This window comes from Papio anubis, chromosome 5 (assembly GCF_008728515.1).
Source record: "Papio anubis isolate 15944 chromosome 5, Panubis1.0, whole genome shotgun sequence".
NCBI classification, from domain to species: domain Eukaryota; kingdom Metazoa; phylum Chordata; class Mammalia; order Primates; family Cercopithecidae; genus Papio; species Papio anubis.
In genome coordinates, this window is record NC_044980.1 from 167,902,733 (window position 1) to 167,925,247 (window position 22,515).

Here is a 22,515-nt window from a genome sequence, read left to right on the forward strand (position 1 = left end):
AGGATAGCGTAAATTAAGAAATTGCATCTCCAGAACTTTGCCTGTGATAGTGTCCTGCTGACTGGAATACTGTTTGGGTCAGAGATTGTTTTTTATGAACAAGCAAAATAATACAAACACTTACATTAGCCAAAGGTGATTTATCATAAGGCAGGAACTGCACTGGACACGTCCACCCCCTCCTGTGTGGGACTCTCTCTCAGGACCACGGGGTCTCTCGTTTTGCTTTTCTCTTCTCTTTCATTCTACAGCTTTCTCTGCAAACCTGCAGTCTCTGTTTACCCCTCAGTACTGAAGGTCCTAAAGAGCTGCCTCTCCCTAGAGGCCTCAGCCCCAAGTCCACGTGACCTCGAGGGTCCAGCACTAGCTCCCCTCTGTCCCAAAAGCCCAATTTCAAATTCGCAGGAAAGTGAATCTGATTGGCTAGATTCAGCCAATGGAGTGCGTCTCCTGGTCAGCTGTCCACCTTGGTCCAATCAGCTATGGCCAGCAAGAGGCAGGGCCCTGCACTGTGAAATGTGGCTAGAAAGGACCATAGTATAGAGGAAGCGGCTTTCAGCTGTGCTGAGCAGGCATCTGTCCCAGGCGTCTGTGTCACCTGCCCCTCCTACCTTTCACCCGGTGAGCACCCACACAACTTTTAAGCCTCCTTAGGACCAGTCGGGGAATCAGCTCCTCCCTCCTGAGGGCTCCCTTCTGATAGATAGAGTTCTATTACAACTGCACACCTCATTGCAATTTTTTGTTTACATGACTATTTGGTTTTGTTTTTAGTTTGTTTTTAGTTTTGTTTCTTTTTTTGTTTTTTGTTTTTTTGTTTTTTTGTTTTTGAGAAGGAGTCTCACTCTGTCACCCAGGCTGCAGTGCAGTGGCACAATCTCAGCTCACTGCAACCTCCGCCTCTCGGGTTCAAGCAATTCTCCTGTCTCAGCCTCCTGAGTAGCTGGAATTACAGGCGCCTGCCACCATACCTGGCTAATTTTTGTATTTTTGGTAGAGACGGGGTTTCACCATGTTGGCCAGGCTGGTCTCGAACTCCTGGCCTCAGGTGATCCGCCCACCTCAGCCTCCCAAAGTGCTAGGATTACAGGTGTGTGCCACCGTGCCTGGCCTACATGACTATTTTTCGTGTATCTAAAGAGTCACACTCATCCCTAGAGTCTAGCCTAGGGGAAAGAAATGCTGACTGGCTGACTGAAGAAATGAATTGCCAGTCAGTTTTACATTCTTAGATTATATTTTAGCCCTCTAAGATTAGAGTCCTTTGAGGTACACATCACTATTGCCCAGAAAGATGAAATGATTTATTTATACCACATAGCCCATTAGAAATGGAATAAGGGTTTGAACACAGGTTTCATGACTCCCGATCCCTTAACACAACCGTTAAGACCAGTCTTATTCTCTAGTGTAGATGTTTTCACAACCTCTTGGTTTTATCATCTCTAAGAGATTTATTTGAATAACACTATTTGCCTTTTTTGAGGCACTGTGGGAGAAATAATTCGTGCTTATCCACTGTCTGAAAATGGCAGGTTATAAAATGTAGCAATCTAGCTCAGTCTTCATTTTTAGATCTATTATAGAACATGAAACTCTACTCTGCAATCAGAGTAGAAACGCTTTTCTTTGTCTGTATACTTAAAAGTTTATTTGAGCCCTTGTTAAATTCCTTTTTTTAACAAGCATTTGCTAAGTGACTGCTCTGTGCCCTCCCCCGTGCAATAAGCTTGTGATACAAAGATGATTACAAAAGACAGACCGGGGTAGAGCCTGTTAGAACCTGAACTTTGGCTTCATGGAATTTATCACAATTTTAAATGATTAACTATTTATGTGATTGTCCTGTTAATGACTACCTCTCCCATCAGACTGGACGTCCTGCGGAATGGAACCTGTCTATCTTTTGTTCACCGCTATCTTGGTGCCTGGAACAGTTCACCCTCCAGGAGCTCAGAGTTTGATGATAGAGATGCATCCATCCAGACCACTATAACACAGGGAGACCGCTGCTCCACCAGAGGGGGGGTGTATACAAGGGTTGTGGGTCCTCAGAGAAGAAGCCAACCCATTTCCCTGGAGGAGAAAAGTAACATGGGAAGGTTGCCCAGAGGAGGTAGATAATTGAATATGACCTTAAAGGAGGAAGGAGCACTTTGGTTTTTCTTTATTTTAGACAGCCACGCTCTGGTGTAACTCCCCTTCACTCCTACCTCCCGGCTACTTCATCCCAAGGCCTGACAGCTGGGGTCTCAGGGAGGCCTGATTCATGAACTAGGGGATGCTTGTCTTTTGTCCTTTATTTTATCCGGAATAAGGGGTCTTGAACACTTGGAACTCTTGTCTACAAGGATGCTCATACTGTTTATATTCATTTTGAATATTTTAGATCATCAATCTGCTACTCCCTCCTCTGTTCCTAAGAAACTCTGAACATCCTGTCTTTGCATGTATGACATATCGTAGATTCCTGAGAAGACCTCCTTTCCTCCACCAGACTGGGAGTCCCCCAAGGGCAGAGTTCATGAATCAGCCCTCTCGGTGACCCCAGATGCCAGGTCTTGGAAGGAAGTAGCCACTCTGTACATATTAAAGTATATTGAGAAATAAAGGAAACAGAGAAATTCTCCCACTGGGGCATCTTGTTGTTAAGATAACTTATATTCTGACTGCCAGGGTCCCTGAAAGACAGTGTTTGTTTCCCAGAACAGTAATAGCCACGTTAACTCATGAGGATTATAATTCAGAGCAACTTTTGATAAAAGGAGATATTTACTTCGATATGAAGGTTCCAGCAAAACAAAGTGGGACCAATTAATGCGTGTGTATGGAGTCATATTTGTCTTAATAACCACAGCCCTTTCTCAGGGTGAAAGACGGCAGCTAAATGTCTTACTCTGGATGTCTTCAGTGTGTTTGGTCGCCATTTAAATCCGAGATAAATGCTTTGCATTCTGAATGCATGTTTCAAAAAGCTCAACAGTTTTAACTGAGATGATTAAAATTCAATTGCAAATCATTATCCCTTCTATTACATTTTGCTCATTATTCAAAACGTGGACAATAGAACTCTAACCAGATTTGAGATTTTTCCTGTCTCATTGCCTGTATTCATTCATTCATTCACTCACTCGCTCATTTACCCATTCTTCCTATCAAATGTTTCCTACGTGACAGACTTTTGTAAAGCAAAATCTTCCCCTCATATTCTACTGTCTCTAAATTACTCTCGCGAGCAAATTTGCAGACAGCATTGCCAGAAAACAGCTGACATTTGGAAGGTTATTTTGATAGACTAGTCACTATCACTGCTCCTGCAGACGTTTTTCTCCACTCAAGGCCGTTTAAAATGCCTGATTCCTGACTTTCAGGTTTTGGAATCAATAGCTATGAAATCTGATGAAGCCATAGTGAGCATTTAACAGTTTGTAACTCACTTTACCAGCTTGCTGCCCAGATGCATTTCTATGATTGTTTCAGTTGATTTTTCAAATCCCCTAGTTCTTCTCTTAATGCATAGTCCACTGTCTCTGTCTTAGATCTCCCTGCCACTCCCATACTGAAAACCCTATGGACGTATTAGGACATACACTCCTCCTCCTCTTGCTCTTTTGAAAGGCCAGATAGAACAATACATAAATAAAGCCAGAAACCGAGAGAACTGGAGAGTCTGACTAATCCAGTCATGACTACCACTGTAACACTCGTTACTTCCACCTAGCATCTCTACTAAGCTCTAGTCCCGGACAGCCTTGCCACACAGTGTGGCCCACACGCCAGCAGCATCAGCACTTCCGGACAGTTGTTGGTAAGGCAGAATCTCAGCTCCATCTCAGACCAGCTGGATAAGGACCCACACTGTAATGTGATCCCCAGGTGATTCACATTACAGCCTGAGTGGTGCTGATCTGAGATCCTTGTGTCCACTAGTGCATCATGACCTAGTGGCCCCAGATCCCTGACAGTGTCACAGTAGTGCCCACGTTGGTGTTTGACGTGATTGCAGCTCCCTTCATGCTTGCTCACAAGCCCCGCCCTGTTTCTACTAGGCCAGAGCAACTGAGGCTGGTTGGGGCTTCCCAGCAATAGCTGTGCACTGTGCTAGAAGCAGCCCAGCCTTCAGAGCCCTCCCCCTAATCCCCATTTTTGAGACAGGGTCTCACTCTGTTGTCCTGCTTGGAGTGCAGTGACATGATCATGGCACACTGCAGCCACAACCTCTCACACTCAAGCAGTCCTCCCACATCAGCCTCCCAGGTATCTGGGACTACAGGCATGCACCACCAGACCCAGCTAATTTTTACACTTTTTGTAGAGATAGGGTCTCTCTATGTTGCCCAGACTGGTCTCAAACTCCTAGACTCAAGTGATCCTCACCTCAGCCTCCCAAAGTGCTGGGATTACAAGTGTGAGCCACTGCGCCCAGCCCCTAAGACCCTTTAAGTTGAACTTAGGTCACTCATCTACCTAGAAATTCCCTTCCTCCCTTCCCGGTGAGTTGCACTCTTGGCTCCTGATGTCCCTTCCTGCCAGGGATCCCCAGTAGCATTAAGCCTCAAAAACAAAGCAGATTTCCAGTCTTTTCCTTGTAGGGGGTCCTTTGGCCCATGTGCATATTTAATGCTTCTTCCAGTGAACAGCCAAAGCAATTTTAAAAAACAGGAAAAATAAACATTGGAGGACTTACACTATCTGATTCCAGGGTTTAATACAATGCTTCAGGAATCATGATAATGTCATTATGACACAAGGACAAATACATCGACCAATGGAACAAAAAAGAGCATTCAGAAACAGACTAGCACCTACGTTCCATTGATTTCTGACAAAAGTGTAAACTTAGTTCAATAGGGGAAAGAAGAGTCTTTTGGGCAAATGGTACTAAAACAACTGGACATCAATTTGGGGAAAACGCATTTAACCCTTTCCTAACACCATGCATAAAAATTATTTCAAAATAGATCATAGACCTAAATATAAGAGCTAAAACTACAAATTTACAACACTTATGAGAGAAAACCTAAAATCTTTGTGATACTGAGATGGCCAAAATTTCTTATATAGGATACAAAAAGCGTAAACTTCAAAGAAAAAAATAATAAATTAGACTTTATAAACATTTAAAACTTTTGCTTTTCAAATGACATTGAGAAAAAGAAAAGAAAGTTCACCGACATAAAGAAAAATACATATGATATATCTGATAAATTACATATCTAACACATATAAAGTACTCCTCTATAATTATGAAATAAATAGTCTAGTAAAAACAGTGAAAAGATTTAACCAGACACTTTACAGTAGAAGACATATGAAAATGCAATAAACATCTTACACTAGTCAAAATGGCTGTTGTTAAAAAGTCAAGAAATAATAGATGTTAGTAAAGATACAAAGAAAAGAGAAGTCTTATACACTGTTGGTGAGAATGTAAATTAGTACAACCTTTATGGAAAACTATGGAGATTTATCAAATAGCTAAATATAGAACTACCAGTGGTACAGCAATCCCACTTCTGGATGTCTACCAGAAGGATGTCTACCAGAAGGATGTCTACCAGAGGAACACAAATTACTATCTCAAAAAGATACTTTCACTCGTATGTTTATAGCAGCACTATTTACAATAGTAAAGATATGGAATCAGCCTGCGTCTGTCAACAAATTGGATAAAGAAAATGTGGTATGTGCACACAATGAAATATTATTCAGCTATAAAAATATATGAAGTCGTGTCTTTTGCAGTAACATGGATGGAACTAGAGGCCATTACTCTAAGTGAAACAACGCAGAAACAGAAAGTGAAATATCGTATGTTCTCACTTATAAGTGGCAGCTAAATAATGTGTACACATGGATATAGAGTGTAGAATGACAGACAGTGGAGACTGGGAAAGGTGAAAGGGTGGAAGGGGGGGTGGGTGATGAGAAATTACTTAATGAGTATAATGTACATTATTTGAGTGATGGATACACTAAGAGCCCAGACTTCATCACTAGTTGATATATCTATATAACAAAATTGCACTTGCACCCCTTAAATTTATACAAGTTAAAAAAATGTGAAAAGATAGTCAAAATCTTTTGTCAAAGGATAATGAAAACAAAAATTACAATGAGATACTACTACATACCTACTAGAATGGTTAAATTTTTAAAAATTGGTCATATCAAATGTTAATGAAGATGAGTGTGGACAACCACTTTGTTTAAAAGCCTGGCAGTTTATCGTTTTTAGAAATTCCCCATATACCTTCCATATATTCCAGTCATTTTACTCTTGGATATTTTCCCCAAATTGAATTAAAACATATATCTACACAAAAATGTCCACATGAATGTTCGTGGAAAATTTATTCATAATAAAAAATTGTGTATATTTATACAGTGAAATAGTATCCTATTAGAATGAATAAACTACTGATACCTACAATACGGTTCAACTTAAAATCACTACGCTAAGCAAAATAGGCCAGACACATAATAGTATGTATTATATAATTTCACCCCTATGGCATTCTAGGAAAACAATTCTCTTCTGTAATGACAGAGAGTAAGCAACTAAGCAACTGCTGCCTGAGGCCCAAGGTAGGCATGAGGATTTACTACCAAGGGGCATGAGAGATCTTCTAGGGAAGATAAAAATTGTTCTATAGTTTAATTACATTGGTTACAAACATGTATATATTTGTCAAAACTCACAAAATTATGCACTTACAAGGGTGAATTCAATGTATGTAAATTATTTCTTAATAAATTTGTTTAATCATAACATGGGATGAGGGAGAACTAGATTGGAATATAGATAAAACAAAGTTGACCACGAGTTGGTCATTTTTGAACCTGGGTAATAAGTACGTAAGGATTCATTATACTACTTTCTATACCTTGGGTAAGTTTGAAATTTTCTATTAAAAACAAGTGGAAAATGGGAGATTCTAGGAAACGGTGGAGTAGGAAGCACCAGAGATCTGTCTCCCCAGGACAACAATTACACTGGCGAATCTATCTGATAGAACTATTTGGGAACTCTGGAGTGTACTGCAGGCTTGCATCTTTCAGGAAAAGGCCTAGATGATAAACAGGAGTGAACTTCAGTTTTAGCCCTTAGCTCAGCAGCAGCTACACATGCCATACCCCCAACCCCATGGCAGACAGCTGTGCATTTGTTCCTAGAGGACCCTGCACACAGCCCATGGGAGCTAGTGTGGGAAAGAAGGAACCTATTCTCCAACTCCTAGGGACCAATGTTCTGATCGCTGATTCCTGCTCCTGGTCACAGAGATGGGTAGTCATTGTGGTACTCCTTCCCAGTTTTTACAAGCCCTTCCCCTGTGCTGAAGCAGCTCCAGGGGATATAAAAGGTAAGTGGCTTTCTCCCATCTTCATTTTTCTCTTTTGAGAGCTGGTCATTAAAGACTAGGACATTCAAAAGCAACTGCATATAAGAGGAAATTAGAAAGTAAGTATGCAAACCCACAGGATAGCACACACTCAGAAAATCCCTGAGAAGACTTTAAGTTTACACCGGATGCTGATCCTCAACATGGAGACAGTTTACAATAATCAAAAGAACAAAACAATAAAAATTCAGCAAACTCAGGAGAATAGGAGGAATCTGTTTTCCAGAGTTACCACATTACTAGGTTTAAATGTCTAGTTTCCTTTTTTGTTGTTGTTGTTTTTTGTTTGTTTGTTTTTGAGATGGAGTCTCACACTGTTGCCCAGGCTGGAGTGCAGTGGCCCAATCTCAGCTCACTGCAAGCTCCGCCTCCTGGGTTCACACCATTCTCCTGCCTCAGCCTCCCAAGTAGCTGGGACTAAAGGCACCTGCCACCACGCCCAGCTAATTTTGTTTTGTGTTTTTAGTAGAGATGGGGTTTCACCATGTTAGCCAGGATGGTCTTGATCTCCTGACCTCATGATCCGCCCGCCTTGGCCTCCCAAAGTGCTGGGATTACAGGCATGAGCCACCACACCTGGCCTCAAATGTCTAGTTTTCAACAAAACATCACAAGCCTTACAAAGAAACAGGGAAGAATAGCCTATTCAAAACCCAATAAATAAATGAGCAGAAACTGTTCCTGGGAAAAATCAGATAGCAGACTTACTAAACAAAGACTTTAAAACAGTTATCTTAAAGAAGCTCAAACAACTAAAAGAAGATGTGAAGAAAGTCAAGAAAATGACATATGAACATTATGAAAATAATAATAAAGGCCTAGAAAACCTAAAAAGAAACCAAAAAGAAATTCTAGAGCTGAAAAGTATAATAACTGAAATCAAAACTTTTACTAAAGAGATTAAAAGGCAGATCTGAGCAGGGAGAAGAATCAGTGAACTTGAAGGTAAGATAACTGAAACTATTGAGATGAAGAACAGAAACAAAAAGCTTGAAAAAAAGTAGACAGAGTCTAAGGATGGGACACCATCAAGTGGACCAATATATGCATTGTGGGAGTTCCAGAAGAAGAAGACAGAAACAGAGAGCAAGGGAAATTATTTGAAGAAATAATAGTCAAAATATTCCAAATTTGATGAAAGATATAAATGTGAATATTGAAGAATCTAAATGAACTCAGGTAGGTCTCAAAGAGACCAACACCAAAACACATTATAATCAGATTTTTGAAAGACAAAGAGAGAATATTAAAAGCAGCAAGAAAGAAGTGACTTGTTACATATGAGTGATCCTCAGTAAGATTAGCTGCAGATTTCTTATTAGAAATTAAAGGTCAGAAGGCAGTGGCTGATACGGTGAAAGTACTAAAAGATTTTTTTAAATTTCATTCAAGAATCCTATATCTGGCAAAACTGTCCTTCAAAAGTGAAGGAGAAATGAAGACATTTCCAGATTTTTAAAATAATAGAACTGACCTGTAAGAAACCTTAAAGGGAGTTTTGCAGGTTGAAATGAAAGGACAGGCTGGGCATGGTGGCTCGTGGCTGTAATCCCGGCACTTTGGGAGGCCTAGGTGGGTGGATAACTTGAGGTCAGGAGTTCGAGACCAACCTGGCCAATGTGCTGAAACACTATCTCTACTAAAAATACAAAAATTAGCCAGGCATGGTGGTGTGCACCTGTAATCCCAGCTACTCAAGAGGCTGAGGCAAGAGAATCGCTTGAACCTGGTAAGTGGAGGTTGTAGTGAGCTGAGATCATGCCACTGTACTCCAGCCTGGGTGGCAGAGAAAGGAAAGAGAGAAAGAGAGAAAGAGAGAAAGAGAGAAAGAGAGAAAGAGAGAGAGAGAGAAAGAGAGAGAGAAAGGGAAGAAAGGAAGAAGGGAAGAAAGAAAGAGAAGGAAGAGAAGGAAGGGAAGGAAGGCAGGAAGGCAGGAAGGAAGGAAGAGAAAGAAAGGCAAAGCGTAGTAACTTGAAGCTTGAAGCTGTACAAAGAAATAAATATTTCACTAATAATAAATACATGGGTAACTATGAAAGTTACTATTGTTGTAACAAAGGTTTGTAACTTTCCTGTTTGTTTCCTATGTGATTCAAGACTAATACATTTTAATAAATAATTGTGGCTCACACCTGTAATCCCAGCACTTCAGGAGGCTGAGGTGGGCAGATCACTTGAAGTCAGGAGTTCAAGACTGGCCTGGCCAACAGGGTGAAGCCCCATCTCTACTAAAATTACAAAAATTAGCCAGGCATGGTGGCATGCACTTGTAATGCCAGCTACTCAGGAGGCTGAGGCAGGAGAATTGCTTGAACCCAGAAGGCGGAGGTTGCAGTGAGCTGTAATCATGCCACAGCACTCCAGCTTGGACAACAGAGAAAGACTCTGTCTCAAAAATAAGTAAATAAATAAACATTACTCTAAAAGCTAGTATTATTGAAACTTTGACTTGTAACTCCACATTGTTTTCCATTTGATTTACAAGACTTTAAAAAAAAAAAAAACTATTAGTTTATATTTTTAGACATACAATGTACCAGGATGAAGTTTTATGACATAAGTAACTGAAAGGGGTACTGAAGAATTGTAAATGAGCAGATTTTGTACGTTACTGAGATTAATCTGGTATAAATTCAAATTTAGTGTTATAACTTTAAGATGTTAAATGTAATCCTCTTAGTAACTATAAAGACAATAGCTGTATAATATACACAAAGGAAGGGAATCCAACCATGTTACTACAGAAAAATCAACTAAACACAAAGAAAGTCAGTAAGGAAGAAATGAGGGACAAAAAAAAAGCTATGAAGACATACAGAAAAAAAAATGGCTACGTTAACTCCCTCCCTATTTATAATTATTTTAAATATCAGTAAATTAAACTCCTCAATCAAAAAACATACTATTCCAGAAAACTCAAAAGGAGGGAACACTTCCACATGTATTCGATAAGACCAGCATTACTTTGATCCAAAGCCAGGCAAAGACACTACTAGAAAATAAAACTGTAGACCAATAACACTTGTGAACAATGAAACAAAAATCCTCAACAAAATACCTGCAAACAGAATTCAACAGTACAAGGATTATATACCTTGACCAAGTGGGTTTTATTCCTGGAATGCAAGGATAATTCAATACACAAAAATGAATCAATATAATACAGCACATTCACATAATAATAGGGAAAAGCACATGATCATCTCAATTGATGCAGAAAAAATATTTGACAAAATTTAACACCATTTTATGATTAAAAACACTCAATAAACTAGGGATAAAAGGAAACTACCCCAAAACAATAAAAGCTTTGTAAGAAAAATCCAGAGTGAACATCATATCCAATGGTGAAAGACTGTAAGTTTCTCCTCTGAGATCAGAAAGAAGGCAAGGACCTCAAATAGCCAAAACAGAATTGAAAAAGAAGAGCAAAGTTGGAAGACACACATTTCCTGATTTAAAAACTTACTACAAAGCTACAATAATCAAAACAGTGTGATACTAGCATTAAGACAGACATAAAAACCAACGGAACAGAACAGACAGCCCAGATATAAACCCTCACGTTAAGGTGTAATCATTTTCAACAAGAGTGCGAAGCCTATTCAATAGAGAAAGGACAGTCTTTTCAACAAATGCTGCTGGGAAAACCAACTATTTACATGGAAAAGAATGAAGTTAGACCCTTATCTAACACCATATACAAAAATTAAGTCAAAATGAACCAAAGACCTAAACAAAAAATGCTAAACTATAAAACTCTTAGAAGAAAACACAGAGCAGAACTTCATGACACTGGTTTTGGCATTTTTTTGGGTATGACGTCAAAGGCATAGGCAAGAAAATTTAAAAATAGACAAATTAGGCTTCATCAAAATTAAAAACTTGTGTTTGTTAAAGAACACTATCAACAGAGTGAAAAGGCAATCTATTGAATGGAGGAAAATATTTGAAAATAATAGATCTTATATGAGATTAATATTCAGAATATATAAAGAACTCCCAAAACTCAAAACAAAAAAACTCAAAAGTGTGCCAAAGACTTGAATAGACGTATCTCCTAAGAAGATATACAAATGTCCAACAAGCACATGAAAAGATTCTCATTATCACTAATGAAGAAAATGGAAATCAAAACCACAATGAGATACCACCCCCATATCCATTAGGATGGCTACTACCAAAACAAAACAAGCATAACAGAAAATAACCAATGTTGGCAAGGACATGAAGAAATTAGAACCCTTGCGCATGGTTGGTGGGGATGTAAAATGGTAATATCACTGTGGAGAACAGTATAGCAATTCCTTAAGAAATTAAAAATAGAATTACTGTATGATGCAGAAATTATACTTCTGGGGATATACCCAAAAGAAGTGAAAGCAGGGTCTGGAGGAGCTATCTGTACATCCTTGTTAGCAGCAGCATCATTCACAATAGCCAAGAGGTGGAAGCAACCCAGGTATCCATTGATAGATGAATGGATTTTTAAAAATCTGGTCTGCATATACGATGGAATATATTCTGACTTAAATAGGAAGGAAATTCTGTGGTATGCTACAGAATGAAGGAACCTTGTGGACATGACGCTAAGTTAAATAAGCCAGTCACAAAAAAAGACAAATAGTGTGGATTTCACTTAGAAGAGGTACCTAGAGTTGTCAAAATCATAAAGCTAGAAAGTATAGTAGTGGTGGTTTCCAGGGACTAGGGAGAGGGATAAATGGGAAGTTACTTTTTAATGAGTTCAGAATTTCAGATTGAGATGATGACAAAGTTCTGGAGATGGATAATAGTGATGGCTTGTGAATGTACTTGATGCTACTAATGGTACACTTAAAAATGAATAAAATAGTAAATTTTATTTCATGTGCTTTTTGCCATAGTTTTTTAAAACTTTCATCAAAAAACAGAGTTAAAAAACAGCAGCAACACTGTACAGTGCTAATCCCGCCCATTTGCTTCCATGTTGCTGCCTTTAGTTTGGCACTTGCAAGTGAGAAAGAGAACTGGGGGAAGGCAGAGAGAAAGGCTATGGTGGAGGAGGCAGAATAGTTCCCATTCACCAGAGGGAACTATTGGCCTTGATACCTTGTGCCAACTGAGTTTAACACTTTATCTTACTTTCATTCAGTCTCCTCTATGAGTTATTCTCCTTCCTATTTTACAAAGGGGGAAATTGAGTTTTACAAATTTCAAGTAATTCACCTAAGGTCACACAACTCGTGTCACAGCAGAGATCTGATCACGAATGAGCCTGGTTGTCTTGTATCTCGGTGTCTGGGAGGGGGCTGGCTTAGCAGAGGGACATCCTGCATAGCTCCAGCTCAAAGGTGATCAATAACCTGTATGGTGGGCAGGAGTCATCTAGGGTGAGAACCCTCCAGGCAAAAGAATAATGTCACAAAAGACAGGAAGGAAGGGCCAGGGAGCACTAAAGCAGGATCTATCAAAAAAGGACTTTGAGTCTAAAATTCTATGACTCTCCTTGTTTTCTGAGCAGGATAGACTAAAAGGCACAATTCCATGCTTTGTCTTCTACTCATGAATTGATGCTGTCAGTCATTTATACATTTGATTATTTATTCTTCTTTCAAACATTTATTTACCTGCTTGTTATGCTTCAAACCCATTCAACAAACACCCACACAGATCTGCCCCATGGTCAAGCACTAGGAATACAAAAATAAAAATGGATCAGCCTGGCTGCTAGCTTGGTCCAAGCCACCTTTATCTCTTGTTCCCACTGGTTCTGGATCCCATAGGGATGTGTAGGCCCCATCTCTCCAGAGCCACCCACTGGGATTGTAAGGAAATAAAGGGAGATTATTTGTATTAATTATTATTAAGATAGTTGTCACTTATAACTAATTCAAAACAACCCTTTGCACCCCTATCAACTACATAATTTTATCCCCAAAATAACCTTTTGAAAGCCCATGTAATAGGGTTTTAACTGCATTTTATAGAGAAGTAAACTGGGAGTGCAAGAGACAGACAGGCCATGGCAACACAGTATGACTCTGACTGTGAAGGGATGTAGGGACAGGAAGCCATAGCCCAAAAGAAGAGCAGGAGATGGCTCCAGAGGGCCAGGGGAAATGGCAGGAAGATAAGTGGAGACTGTCAGAGCCCCAAGGTGAAAAGACACACTCCAGGCAGAGAGTACAGCATGTGCAAAGGCACGGGGGCCTGAGGGAGCATGCCCAGCCCATTTGAGAACTTGTCAGTGGTTAGGTGTGATAAAAGCCGAAGGGGTGTGTAAAGGAGAGAGGGTGCAGTGGACTGGAAGCTGGAGAACCACTTCTGAAATGACTTGCTAAGAGTTTCCATTTTCCTACATCAGGGACAAATCTCCAGAGGACTTCAAGCAAGGGAGGGATGAAATCAGACGTGAAACAGAGGAGGGTAGTACCTTTGCAGCCTTTCAGTCATTTCCCATGGAAAACCCCATCTGGGCTTGTAGTAGAATTCTTCATAGGGTCCGCCTCTTCTCTGGATGCTCCAGAGGTCTGCAGGGAGGCATCAGAAAACTCATCGGCACCCTCAGCAAGTGGCCCAAATAATTTGCTCTTTTCTGGAAATAAGGTCTACTGTGAACATTAGCAGCAGACACCATGGCCTTGGAGAAGTTGATTTGGGAAACTGTCTACCCAAGGGGAATATTATTGCTTTCCTTGAGATAGAGAAAGAGAGAGAGTGAATGTGTACCTTCTTGTAAGTTTTTCTCATGTTTTTTTTTTTTTTTTTTTCTAGACTATAATTCTAATATATAGCAAACTGGTGGCTAAAAGAACAAATTGTTCCAAAATCATGATGCAGAAAAATAGCTCTTGAATAAGGCATTTCAAGCATACTGTGTCTGAAACTCAACTTTTGATTTTCTCACCGGAAACACTGCTCCTTTGGTCTTTTCCACCTCAGTAAATGATTCCAGAAACCTTGGAGTCATTCTCGAGTCCTCTGTTTCCCCCGCACCCGACATTCAGTCCATTAGCAAGTGCTATCATCCAACTGTACCTTCCAAATGTAAGCAGAATCTGACCTTTCCTCCACCTCCTCTGCTACTTCAATTGTCTAAGCCATTCTCATCCCTTCCTTGAAAAAGTAATACCCCACCCCACTGGTCTTCATGCCCTACTACAGACCATTCTGCACACAGTCACCAAAGAGGCAGTTTGAAAAATACAAAACAGATGTGTTGCTATGTCACTTTCGTCTACTTACAGGGAATAAGGTCCAAGCTCAACACGGCAGCACACAACTTCTACAAGATATGGCCCCTATCTACTCCTCCAGATTAATCTCTTGCCACACTCCCCAGCTCTTACAGTCAGCCTTGCTGGCCTCCTGACTCTTCCTCACACATAGAAGCCCGCTACTCTGTCCAGAAAGTTTTCTTCCAGAGCTTCCCTGGGCTCATTCCTTTGATTCCTTCAGGTTCCAGTGTTAGCTTCTTGAAGACCGGTCTTCTCTAAGCACACTTTTTCAAATAATACCCACTGCTTTCCATCATTCTATTGTTTTACTCTGTGTCTTCATTGCATCTGTCTCTATCTGAAATTATCTACTTGTCTATTGGCTGGCGTGTGTCCTCCACTAGAAGGTAAGACCTATAAGGGCAGAGATTCTGACTATCTTGGTAATTGATGTCTAGAACATTGCTGTGCACACAGGAAGTAGTGATACATTATTTTAAATGAACAAATGAATGTTTCATGTTCCTCCCCAATTCTCAGTCCTACTCCTCAGAAGAAATAAATTTTAATTATTTCAGTGATGTTTTGGTATTTGCCTCCATATTCCAATGATAAGTTTATACTTCCATTTTATTGTTACCTACTTATTTAATTGACAAATAAAATTGTATGTATAATGCACAACATGATGTTTTGATACATGCACACATTGTGGAATGGCTAAATCAGGCTAATTAACATATTTATTACCTCACATTCTTATCATTTTTTTGTGGGGAGAACATTTGAAATTTACTCTCTTAGCAATTTTCAGGTATACAATACCTTATTCTTAACTATAGTCACCATGTTGTAAAATAGATCTCCTGAACTTATTCCTCCTGTCTACTTGAAATTTTTTATCCTTTGACCAACAACTCCCCGATACTCACAATGCATGTGTTACAGACATTAATTATTTACCATTCGATATGCTAAATGAAGGTTAGCTCATTGGCACCTTCCACCTCCACCTTACTTTTCCTCATCATCTCAGAATACTTGTGTCACTATTTTTGATGAGTAAATAACATTATTATGACTATTACATTTACCTGCTGCAGAGCCAAGTGGTGTGCTATGGTTTTACTTTCTTTCTTGTACAACTTTATGGTGTCTCTAGTTTCTATCATTATTCTATGCTTGTAATTTCTTGTAAGTAGTAGGTCTAAATTTTTTAAAGCACCATCCAATTAGGTATTCTAATAAGCCCCCTTTTTTTCAAGGATCTCACCCCTCTGGGAAGCAGAAAGAGTTCCCAATTTCTGCTTCTCTCTAGCCTGGTCCTTTTCTAGCCTTAGATGCAGATGACACCCTGGGACTTCCTATAATTGCCTTCCAGGGTTGTACCCATTGTTTTCTAAATCCCATGTCTTCCTTATTTTGTGTCTGTTCCCTGTGGTTCTGAATCCAATGGGCTCTGAAGGGGTTCACATCTCTCTACTGAAACCTGTGGAAAATATTGATGTGTTGGAAACTTAATTTCTATTCATTATAATAATGCCTTTCACTTTTAACTAATTCAAAATAACCCTATGAAGTAGATTCCTAGCCCCATTGTATATAGAAGTAAACTGAGTTGCAAAGTAGTTAAGGAACTTGCCCCATGTCACACATCTAGGAAGTAGCAAAGCTGGGATTTGACTAGCCCAGCACTACCTAGCCCCAAAGTTTGAGGAACTTCCATCTACTGAGATCTTAGCACACACCGGGCACTGTGCTGAGCTCCTCACATTACATGTCATCCTCACTATATCCATCCAGAAGGTGTTGACATGAAAGCTGTTGTCAAATATTGAAGGGCTGTCACAGAAAATATAAAATTAAACTTACTAAGAAAACTACAGAGAGCATAAGTTGGATCAGTAAGAACAAGTTATAAGGAGATAAACGTTGGCTCCAAATAAGGAGACAGTTTCTAACCATCTGAGCTGCCCCAGAATGGATTGAGTCACTTTGAAAGATAGTCAACGCTCCAACCCTAGAGATACACGAGAGGAATCTATGTGTTTAAAGAATCGAGCTGCAAATCTTTGTTTTGTGAGCCGGTGAGCTAGGGAGGAGAAAAGAAGTAACAGATTGCTATGGTTTTAATGATTTTGCCCTCCAAAATTTATGTTGAAACTTAATCTCCAATGCAACAGCATTGGGAGGTGTGGCCTTTAGGAGGTGATGGAGTCAGGAAGGCAAAGAACCCTCATGAATGAGATCAGGCACCGCAATGAAAGGGCTTGATGGAGTTTGCCGTTTTCACCCCTTCTGTCTCTTCTGCCTTGTGAGGACACAGCGATCCTCCCTCTGGAGAATGCAGCATCAAGGGGCCATCTTGGAAGCAGAGAGCAGCCCTCACCAGATGACTGAACCTGACAGCAACTTGATTATGGACTTCCCAGACTCCAGAACTGTGAGAAATAAATCTCTGTTATTTATAAATTACCCAGTCTGTGGTATTTTGTTATAGCTGCACAAATGAACTAAGACACAGACTGAGCTCTTACTATAGTAAGACCTATAGCCCAGGCACAGTGCTTTGTATACAGAATCTCATGGAAAAATATAATGATTGTATTCTTATTTGAGCAGTGAGAAAACTAAGCTAAGAAAAATCAAATTATTAACCCAAGATCACATAGCTAATGTTCCATTTCAAGTCCAAATCTGTCTGACCTCAAATCCCATGAGGTAACTCATGCTAGATAAGCAATTTATAATCCTTTCAGCACCAAGATTTCCTTTGAGATTCCCCTCACAGACCTCTTTAAAAGATCCTGTCTCTCTAATTCACTGCTCTATTAAGCATTAGTTGCTAATCGAAGGCTTCTTTCCCTGTCAGCCACAGGGAAGGAGCTGATAGAATTCCATGCCACGGCAAGGGCAAACAAACCAATCCGATAACCTCTTCAGACTTATAATTGACATACGTTAACTTTCAAAACAGCTTATGGTTTCAAAACAGCTCCCAAATCCTTGTAACTACTTTCCAGGATCCCTCCTGAATTAAGAACCCTAAAGTAAGAATAATTTATACAGTTTTAATTGATGTTATTGTTTAGGGAGAAGTATTATTTTTGGCTGAACATATTTTAGTTGTTCAGTGAGCTCCTTTTTTCCTTCCTCCCTTTTCCTTGATACAACTCAAGTCTTGAACTTCATTCAAGATCTAATTAAAAACTAATTTCCTCCTAGACATTTTCTGCCTTGGAATTTCCACAGCACTTGCATTCGAGCAATAATTTTGAACTACTCTCTAGTAACATTCCATGTTTTGCCTTCCCTTGTCTCTCTACAAAATTTTATCCTATAGGCTCCTGTGGAAAGGTTCCAAACCTCAAACTTGATACCATGTATTAATCAGGACCCTCTCAATTGCAAGTGGTAGAAAACAACTCAAGGTGGCTTAAGCAGAGAAGGCAATGTATCGACTTCAGTAACAGAATTGTCCATGTGTAGTGGGGCATCAGACATGTGGCATCAAGACTCGATTTCTCTCTGTCTGTCTGTCTGTCTCTCTCTCTCTCCCTCCCCACCCCCCACCCACCCAGTAGAACGACAAATGGCCCTGGCTCGCCTGGATAAGGAGATTCCTGAGCTGTGGGACTTTCAGTGCTAAAACTGAGGAAGTACAGGAAAACCAGAACAAGTCAATCACCCTACTCTCCACCTTTTGTTTGTCTTTTCCTCTGTGCTGGTTCCATCTCTAGCCAAATCCTATCTGTGTGGTCTGGTATTTCAAGGCTTATAGTATCCTTGCAACTCACAATTCCAGTGGGGAAAATAATTCTCTTTTACAATGGTGACAAAAAAAAAAAAAGTCTCAGAATTGTCTTACTGACCTGGCTTGGATCACAGGGCAATCCCTAAACTGATTCCCAGGGCTAGGTGAAATGCAAGATACTGATGGACCACATGTGGACCACATGCTCATCTCCAGGGCCAAGTTTTAGAACCAACCACAGCAAAATCAACAGACCTGAGGATGAAGAAGTGATGAGTCCTCAGAGGAAAATCAAGCTGCTAATATCAGAAGAAAAGAGAATAAAGTACAGGCGAGCAAAAACAATGTCCACTACAAGAAGTGGTATGGCAGGCCAGTGGGTCTTGGTGTCACACAGACCTGAGTTGAAATCCCAAATCTATAATTTCTAGGCTGAGTGACCTCGCTGAACCATCACAGGATAATGAACAGGTCTTAGGGCTGTTGTGAGGATTAGAAGCTGAAGGTGTTGGAGGTAACCAACAAAGAGCAGGTGTTCAGTCAATGCTCTGCTCACCATATTTTCCCAGAAATAAGCAGCTTTTACTAGACATTCCCAGTGGCAGAACGTAAGGCCATCTTTCATAATGTGTAATTGAATAGGAAATACTTTCTCTGTCTTAAAGCAAGTGTGATTCTGGAGTTATTTTGAAAACATTAGTATTCAACACTTCTATTCACTCTGAGATCCTGGGGCTAAAATGAATAATCTCATTTTTAAAAGAAACAGGGAGAGAATATGACAATGTCAATTTGCTGAAAGTGTTTTACTTTCCTCAAGATACTTAATCAGATCAGTCCTCTATAGATTCTGAACTGATTGGTTCTTTGCACTACGTTTTCAATCTCAAAATCTGAGAAAATTGCCTAGAGCTAGCTGCATGAACACTTTGTAAGAATATTTGTAAAGAATAGAGATTAAATATCCAATTCTTTTTACCATCCACTTTGTACTTGGAGTTTAAGTTCTTACTGAGGTATAATACTCGATCTGTCAAATCATAGAATTTTTAGAGAGTCCTTAGACATTCATCCTTCACTTTGCAATTAAGAGAAACCAAGGCCATATTTAGCTACAAGTCCTTCAAATGCATCACAATAATTTACTCTCTAAGGCCTTCTCATGTGCTGTTTCTTCTGCTTCAGATGCTCATGGTTCCCGCTCCCCCATATCTCTATAATTCATTCTGCTTCTTCGCAATTTAACTAAAGGCCGCCACCCCTGGGAATCTTTTCTTGACACCTGCTACCCCAAGATAGATAAGGTGGCCATTGTTGTGCACTCTGCATCGTGGTGGACAGTATCATTGATTTTCCTGCCTTCTTCTGCCAATCCTCCCCACCCACTGACCACCCCTGCCCCCTTGCTGAGTTCCTGGGGGAAGAGCCAATGTCTTGCTGAATTCCTAGTAGGTGACATGGTGGTTAGGACACAACAAGCATCTTGTTTGTTATCAAAAAAAACAATCTGCCAACCTGGCTGGATACATTTTGTAGGCTCATGGCAAATTTGAGTATTCCCATTGTGCAGGGCAAATTTGGATCAAATAGCAAGGAGGTAACTGGGCTCAGCTACAAAGGTTGGATATGGCATTTTGCATTTATCTAAGGTATACCGTCTGCCTCCTGGGTACACACCACAGGGCTTGGCAAAAGATATTGAACACATCTATTACTTTCAAGGAATAGTCAGGTAGAGAGTGTAAGAGGAATGAGTAGTCAATAAGAAAAAGAAAAAGTGACAAGAAAAAGACAAAAAGGGTTCAGAGAAGGGCAGGTTGCTTTTGCTGGAGTATGGTTTCAACAGACAGTAGAGAAAGTGGACACCTAGGTGGAAAGGACAGTGTCAGCAAAGGGCTGGAAAGAGAAGAGAGGTATCAGTGACCCTCCCCAAGAAGAAAGCAAAACAAGAGGATAGGATACCAACATGGGAGGCTTGTAAAGAGTGTGATGTATAAAGTGAATCCAGAGGAGAAAAAAAGGGGAAGATGGGGCTTACATCATAATACAAAGGCAGACCACGGGGTATCACTGTACAGACCAGGCCAATCATAGGCTCAGGTGGAATACCAATGACTGTGAAGGTAAGTAACATTACATTCCCCTGACCTTATGAATTCCTATTTGTGCCTCTAGACCTTCTCCATGAAACTAACTGGTTATGTGTCTGTCTCTATGGCACTGTACAAGGCCACACGACATGTTGAAAAAGCATGTGGTATAGGATGAGGCAGAAATCCATGCACTACCACAAGTCAGCTGTGTGACCTTGGATATAGGCTTGGATATAGGAAGGACCCTCCCTGTCCTAATCCATGAGAGTGATGCTCATCTCACTGGATTATTCTGGAATGTAAATTAAATTGCACATTAGAGAATTCCTGGATTATGGCAGCTTGTGAAAGGCTGAGTTCACCCTTCCCCTGAGCATCTCCTCACAGTTTCCCAAGGCGGGACCCACATTCAAGTCACCTGTGCTTCCCCAGGGCCTATGCCAGCAGCGAGCTCATAAGTCTTCATTGGATGTGTAGTTGAAGAAGTGAGTGAATAAATTAATTAATTCATTAACTAGGTTAGCTACTGGGTAAATAGAGAAATACATAATTAATGAATAAGTTATTCTCTCATGGTGAAGAAGAAAAATTGGGTAAGCAAGTGAGCCTGAATGCGACACACGAAACATCTTGACATCAAAAAACTCCAAATCAATTTGAGCCCTCATCCAAATGGCCAAAGAAGTTGGTTGTGAAAACATGGTATAGACACAGAATTATCTTTGTTCTCAGTAATTACAGATGCCATCCATTGACCACCTGTGGGTATGCTGGGTGTAATGTAAGACATTTTGCCCACATTACCCTGTGCAACAATTTCTCAGAGTAAATGTTGTCTTTATTTTATAGGTGAGGAAAGTCCAAAAAGTCAAATCACTTGCTCAAGGAGGCAAGCAAGTGGTGGACCTAGGATTTGAACTCATATTTAACTGTTTCTCAGGCAAGATGCCCTTTCTTTGCCATTTGGGACATATTAATTCTGGGTAATCTAGGCCTATAATTGATTGATTGATAGACAGATATATAGAGAGAGACAGATGGATAGATAGATAAATAGAGATTAGATAGATACATAGGGATTACATAGACACAGATAGATACATAGATATAGTTAGATGGATAATTAGAGATACATAGATTAGAGAGAGAGAGAGAGAGAGAGAGAGAGAGAGAGATAGATAGATAAACACTAAGTGAAACCCTTGGGAAAGGTGTATTTCTCTTCTTGATCCTAGAACCCAGAGTCATGATCAATGGCAACTCAGCAGTGATACAGTGAACTACACTCCTCTTTTCTGCCCTTTGGGAAGTGGCATTCTTCACTGAGGTTTTTCAATCTTACAACACAGCTGAGACTGGTGAACAGGCACTCTGGGCCTTTCTCCCTCTTTACCTGCCTTCTTGTTTCCTCTAGAGGGAAAGAAGGTGAGCAATCTGGACAGAAATAGAACCCTTTGTCCCTTCGTCTGAGTGAAAGGCGAAACACTGCTCATCCTCCTAGGAAGGAGGAAAGGTTAGGAATTGCCTTGTGTCTTGTGTTTGTTATAAGCATTATATGTGGACTCCACACAGATGGCAGGATCCCTCATTGGTCTCTGAAGATTGTAATGAGCACACAGTTCGAGTCCAGCTGGCTTCGCCACTTATAAGCTCTGTAACCTTGGACCTTTTATTTTCTTTGTGCCTCATATTCCTAGTCTTGTAAAATACAAGTCATAATACCTGCCTCACTGGACTGTCACAAGAATCAGGTAATAAACCAGGCAGGTAGAAGTACCCAACATATAGTGGAGGCACAGAGTCTATGGCCAGCAAAAGAGCGTGCCTTGGCCCCTGAGGCAGTGGGGACCGTGAGAGGGGTGAGAGCAATGAATGACATGAGAGGAGCATGTGAGATGCTCAGGGAAGCAGAATGCACAGAAGTTGGAGGTGGGCAATTTGAAGATGGGAAGACCTATTAGGGGGCCATTTTCTTTGTCTTCCTGGTATAAGAAGAAAGCAGAAAGGCAGATTTGGGATGATCAGAGAAGTCAGAGTTACCCCAACTCTTTTTCTGGCCTGCTACT